Genomic DNA, 6,061 nt, shown 5'->3' with positions numbered 1-6,061 from the left:
TGACTTTGGGCATAACTGTATCCTTTCGGTGGTGTCATTTCTTCTTGATTGTTTGTACTTCTAGTATTTTTTTCGCTGACACTTGGTCATTTGGTAGGGGATTTGCTTCTTCTATTACACCAAGGTTGGCTGTAGATAGGCCCTGGTTGCTACTGTGGAGGGTGAATTGTCTTTGCTTGACAGTAGGTGTGGTGGTGGCTATGTTAAACCACCTTGGTTCCCATTCCAGACTCTGTGGTCATAGAATGAGCCCCTAGCACTGTGGAGTTCTGCTGGGCCAAACTCAGTGGGTCGGATCTGTAGGCTGGTGCTCCCCCTGGGTCTGAGGTGGGGTGAGGAGCCGCATCCAGCCGCGCAGTTCCAGCTGGCTGCTGCTAGTGGGCTCACCTGCGTGGTGCAGGTTCAGGGTGCAGGGGCAGGGCCTGGAGCTCCCCTGCTGCCTGGATCCGAGGCAGCCGGGTTAGGGGACCACGTGGAGCTGCGCGGTTCCACTGGTTGTTGCTGCTGCCGGCCACTACCGGTGGGCTCACCTGCGCAGTGCTGGTTCAGGGCATGGGGTGGGCGGGGTCTGGAGCTCCCCCGCTGCCTAGGTTGGAGATGACAGGGTGAGGGAACCGTGAGGTTCCCCTGGCTGGTACTGGCGGGCTTCCAAACAGTGCCTTTAGCTCAGCCTTGATGATGATGCTTCTAGGGTTCTTTCCCTTTGCATCTCATTTATTAAATCTTTTTATTGTATTATTTTTATTTACACCTCATTAAACATTCTATTTCCTATCCAAATTTTAATGTTAAAACATTTTCATTTGGGTTTAATTTGGGTTTATTTTGGTATTTGGTTCTCAGAGGCATATCAGTGGGGATCATCATAAATTTAGGGCTCCACAAAAATTATCTTCAACCTTAGTACTTCCCAAGATATTGAAGTACTTCAACAAGATTGTTGAATTCAGTAAAAGGTTTTTATACTCCCCTTGGTGGCTGGCCAGTGTAGGGACTGAACCCTGGACCTTGGTGTTATCAGCACCACACTCTAACCAACTGAGCTAACTGGCCAGCCCTATAAAAGGCATTTTTAAATTGTAGGTCTCCCGAGGGAACAAGATAAAAGAAGCTAAATTTTTGGTTCTTTGCCAAGAATGTGAAAATGTTCTCTTCTTGGGGCCGGCCCGGTGGCACACTGGATAAGTGCGCCGCTTAGGAAGCGAGGCGGCGCTCCCGCCCGAGGGTTCGGATCCCACATGCAGACCGGTTCCTGCTCACTGGCTGGTTCTCTGGTCACCGTGAGAGATAGAGGATTCATGGGATTCTCATGGCCCTTGGAGTAAAAACTGGGATACTAGAGCTGTAGTATCTTGGTGAGGAGACCATTCTGAATCCATTTATTTAGTTAAATAAATACCCCTGTTGTCACATTGGTGTTTTCCCATTAGGATCTTTAGAGTATCATTACAGGTTTCAGTAAACACCCAGACGGGCTTCCTTATATTTTTAGTGACTGGAAAGAAAATTGTAAGTGATTTATAAAGTTAGTTTCAACGTCAGTTTCAACTCTAAGTATTTCAGGCAGTATTTATTATTAATTGCTTTTTAATTAATGATTTCCTGTGGATTACAACTTCCTATCTCTGACTTTAATACTGTCTCGCCACATATGTATTTTTTGTCAGTTATAAAGTAATGCATGCTCATTGTAAATGAACAAAAGCAAAATCATGCAGTCCGAAAGTATATGATATGAACAGGGAAGTTCTCCTTTTCTAGCTCCTATCCTATTTCGACATAGTAACTAACTGTGTGTCACTATTACCAAATGGTAGAGTATACAAAAAATCATGGTCTTTTTCTCTATCCCAAACCCTGCCATCACCTGATGCTTTCTTTGTCCACCTTTAGGATTCTCAACCTCTGGCCTTGGTGCTTGACCGCTTTGTTTGTCTTCTCTGTCTCAGCTGCCCACTCCCGTGATTCAAAACCATGAATTCAGGCATCCCAGTCTTTAAGCATAATCTCCCTTCTTGCCAGGTTTCCTGGCTGCCACCTTGTCTGTTGACCTATTTTTTTTCATCCTATCAACCCTTTCTTTTTCATATTTCTTTTTGTCCAGCTATTGTTCCATGATCCATTGTTTTAATAACATTCCTGCCAGTACCCTAAACTTTCATCCCAGTCTTTTTTTTTTTTTTTTTTAATACACCCAACCCTAGAAGAACCAACACATGAGCAGCCAGGAAATGCTATCAGTTTGGATTTGGTTTTTCTCACTCGAAAGAACTCTAACTGCTGTGGTTAGTGTATATCTTATGTTAAGAATTTAGTTCATCAGCCAGATCTTCAATTTCCTCCTATTACCTGTGGACTTAACTACATACACCCCCCCCCCCCCGAACATCTATTCATCCTGTGTCTATAACCACTCTTACTTTCTGTTGGTTCTCAAAGTGTCCTAAGAATATTTCCATCATTGCATTTAACACATTTGGATTGCTTGTTTATCTAAATGCAGCATTCCCATAGAACAAGGACTTTTCCTAATTCATTTTTGTGCCCCAGTCCATTCCTACATAGTGTCTTGAACATATTAGATGCTCAGAAAATGTCTGGTGTCCAGATGAATGCAGAGGCACATTCTTAGAGTGGTAGAAAAATTCTAACTATAAACCAATGGCTAAATCTATTGAAATTGGTTTGGTTTTGATTATGGATTTACTTATCTTTCAGGAGCAAAGGCCTAAATCACTTTTTTCAGGTTAAATTAAATTATTTGTTTTAAGCTGGTTTTAGCCATCTTTTGCTAATGTAGGCCATGAGAGCAAAACATCCCTTTTCAAATGCAGGTCACTAAAGCTTTGCATTGGTTGTATTATGTCTGCTGTACGATGTTTTGCAGATGAAAGCTGTGTACTTATTTTCTGCCAATTAATGTAAAAAAATGGGCCAAACCACATTCAGAGAACGTGTATCCCAACCTAATCTCTTTGTTCTGAAATTGATCTGTCTTCCTTTTCCTCAGTCATCTTCAGTTCATTCTTCTAGCTTGTTTATGTTCATAAGCTGCTTTTGACATTTTGCCATTATCTGATTTTGACATTCTGATTAATTTTGTTTATTTTCCATTTTATGTATATATTTTTAATTTAAAACTTTCTCATATCTTATTTGAGGATGGCAGTAAAATGGTCTTAAATTTTCCAGTGTTTCAAATGCCTAGGTAGTTTTTTCTTTTTTTTTTTNCTCTAACCAACTGAGCTAACTGGCCAGCCCTATAAAAGGCATTTTTAAATTGTAGGTCTCCCGAGGGAACAAGATAAAAGAAGCTAAATTTTTGGTTCTTTGCCAAGAATGTGAAAATGTTCTCTGGTCACCGTGAGAGATAGAGGATTCATGGGATTCTCATGGCCCTTGGAGTAAAAACTGGGATACTAGAGCTGTAGTATCTTGGTGAGGAGACCATTCTGAATCCATTTATTTAGTTAAATAAATACCCCTGTTGTCACATTGGTGTTTTCCCATTAGGATCTTTAGAGTATCATTACAGGTTTCAGTAAACACCCAGACGGGCTTCCTTATATTTTTAGTGACTGGAAAGAAAATTGTAAGTGATTTATAAAGTTAGTTTCAACGTCAGTTTCAACTCTAAGTATTTCAGGCAGTATTTATTATTAATTGCTTTTTAATTAATGATTTCCTGTGGATTACAACTTCCTATCTCTGACTTTAATACTGTCTCGCCACATATGTATTTTTTGTCAGTTATAAAGTAATGCATGCTCATTGTAAATGAACAAAAGCAAAATCATGCAGTCCGAAAGTATATGATATGAACAGGGAAGTTCTCCTTTTCTAGCTCCTATCCTATTTCGACATAGTAACTAACTGTGTGTCACTATTACCAAATGGTAGAGTATACAAAAAATCATGGTCTTTTTCTCTATCCCAAACCCTGCCATCACCTGATGCTTTCTTTGTCCACCTTTAGGATTCTCAACCTCTGGCCTTGGTGCTTGACCGCTTTGTTTGTCTTCTCTGTCTCAGCTGCCCACTCCCATGATTCAAAACCATGAATTCAGGCATCCCAGTCTTTAAGCATAATCTCCCTTCTTGCCAGGTTTCCTGGCTGCCACCTTGTCTGTTGACCTATTTTTTTTCATCCTATCAACCCTTTCTTTTTCATATTTCTTTTTGTCCAGCTATTGTTCCATGATCCATTGTTTTAATAACATTCCTGCCAGTACCCTAAACTTTCATCCCAGTCTTTTTTTTTTTTTTTTTTAATACACCCAACCCTAGAAGAACCAACACATGAGCAGCCAGGAAATGCTATCAGTTTGGATTTGGTTTTTCTCACTCGAAAGAACTCTAACTGCTGTGGTTAGTGTATATCTTATGTTAAGAATTTAGTTCATCAGCCAGATCTTCAATTTCCTCCTATTACCTGTGGACTTAACTACATACACCCCCCCCCCCCCCCGAACATCTATTCATCCTGTGTCTATAACCACTCTTACTTTCTGTTGGTTCTCAAAGTGTCCTAAGAATATTTCCATCATTGCATTTAACACATTTGGATTGCTTGTTTATCTAAATGCAGCATTCCCATAGAACAAGGACTTTTCCTAATTCATTTTTGTGCCCCAGTCCATTCCTACATAGTGTCTTGAACATATTAGATGCTCAGAAAATGTCTGGTGTCCAGATGAATGCAGAGGCACATTCTTAGAGTGGTAGAAAAATTCTAACTATAAACCAATGGCTAAATCTATTGAAATTGGTTTGGTTTTGATTATGGATTTACTTATCTTTCAGGAGCAAAGGCCTAAATCACTTTTTTCAGGTTAAATTAAATTATTTGTTTTAAGCTGGTTTTAGCCATCTTTTGCTAATGTAGGCCATGAGAGCAAAACATCCCTTTTCAAATGCAGGTCACTAAAGCTTTGCATTGGTTGTATTATGTCTGCTGTACGATGTTTTGCAGATGAAAGCTGTGTACTTATTTTCTGCCAATTAATGTAAAAAAATGGGCCAAACCACATTCAGAGAACGTGTATCCCAACCTAATCTCTTTGTTCTGAAATTGATCTGTCTTCCTTTTCCTCAGTCATCTTCAGTTCATTCTTCTAGCTTGTTTATGTTCATAAGCTGCTTTTGACATTTTGCCATTATCTGATTTTGACATTCTGATTAATTTTGTTTATTTTCCATTTTATGTATATATTTTTAATTTAAAACTTTCTCATATCTTATTTGAGGATGGCAGTAAAATGGTCTTAAATTTTCCAGTGTTTCAAATGCCTAGGTAGTTTTTTCTTTTTTTTTTTTAATGTTTTTATTGTGAAATGTAGCATTCATACAGAAAACAACACAAAACAAATTTTACAATTCAGTGATGTGTCACAAAGGAAATATACTAGAGTTCCCAATACAGTAAATAAATAAAACATGGCCAGCATCTACAAAGCTCACCCTCATTCTTGCTTTTCTTTGTAGTTAACCACCAAGGGTTGTATTTCTAAATGCTGTATTTTAGTTTTGTCTGATTTTTGAAATACTTACAAAAGGGATCATACATTATGAATTCTTTTATATCTGGTCTGTTGTGGTCAACTCTGTGAGATTTGTCCATGTAACTAACTAAAGATATTGCAGTGCGTGTTCCATATAGGAAGGACATACGGCTTGTTTTCAGTTTGGGATTTTTACAGATACTGCTGCTGTAAACTATCTTGTGCAAGTTTTTAGGTTTACCCGTGTAGTCATTTTAGTTGAATGTATACCTAGGATTAAAATAGTTGGGCCATTTAGTATGTACGCAGCCACCATTAATATGTTATGCCAAACTGTTTTCCAGAATGGTTGTGTCATCCATTCTTCTATTAGTAGGCATAAGAACTGCCATTGTTCCACAGTCTAAAATGCCATTGCATTGTGGGTTTATTTTGCTTTTTTCTTCTTGGAAATAATCAAGACAGTGGGATATTAGGGTAAGAATAAACAAATAGATCGGTGGAATAGAACAGAGTGTGTGAAAAAATGATCCACATTTACGAGGGCAGTTGTTTCCTGA

General features: G+C 38.9%; 1 protein-coding gene and 1 non-coding gene across 5 annotated transcripts in view; one reads left to right on the top strand and one right to left on the bottom strand.

Moving 5' to 3' along the window:
• FBXO25 (F-box protein 25) overlaps positions 1-6,061 on the top strand; it is a 90,689-nt gene that overhangs the window by 17,735 nt on the left and 66,893 nt on the right. The window lies entirely within an intron of this gene.
• TRNAI-GAU lies at positions 980-1,053 on the bottom strand. Its single transcript has one exon. It is a non-coding gene; the product is annotated as a tRNA-Ile (tRNA).

The sequence above is a fragment of the Galeopterus variegatus genome, unplaced genomic scaffold (assembly GCF_000696425.1).
Source record: "Galeopterus variegatus unplaced genomic scaffold, G_variegatus-3.0.2 Scaffold4615, whole genome shotgun sequence".
Classification (NCBI taxonomy): domain Eukaryota; kingdom Metazoa; phylum Chordata; class Mammalia; order Dermoptera; family Cynocephalidae; genus Galeopterus; species Galeopterus variegatus.
The sequence above is the reverse complement of the archived record's forward strand: the minus strand, read 5'-3'. Positions and strand labels throughout refer to the sequence as shown.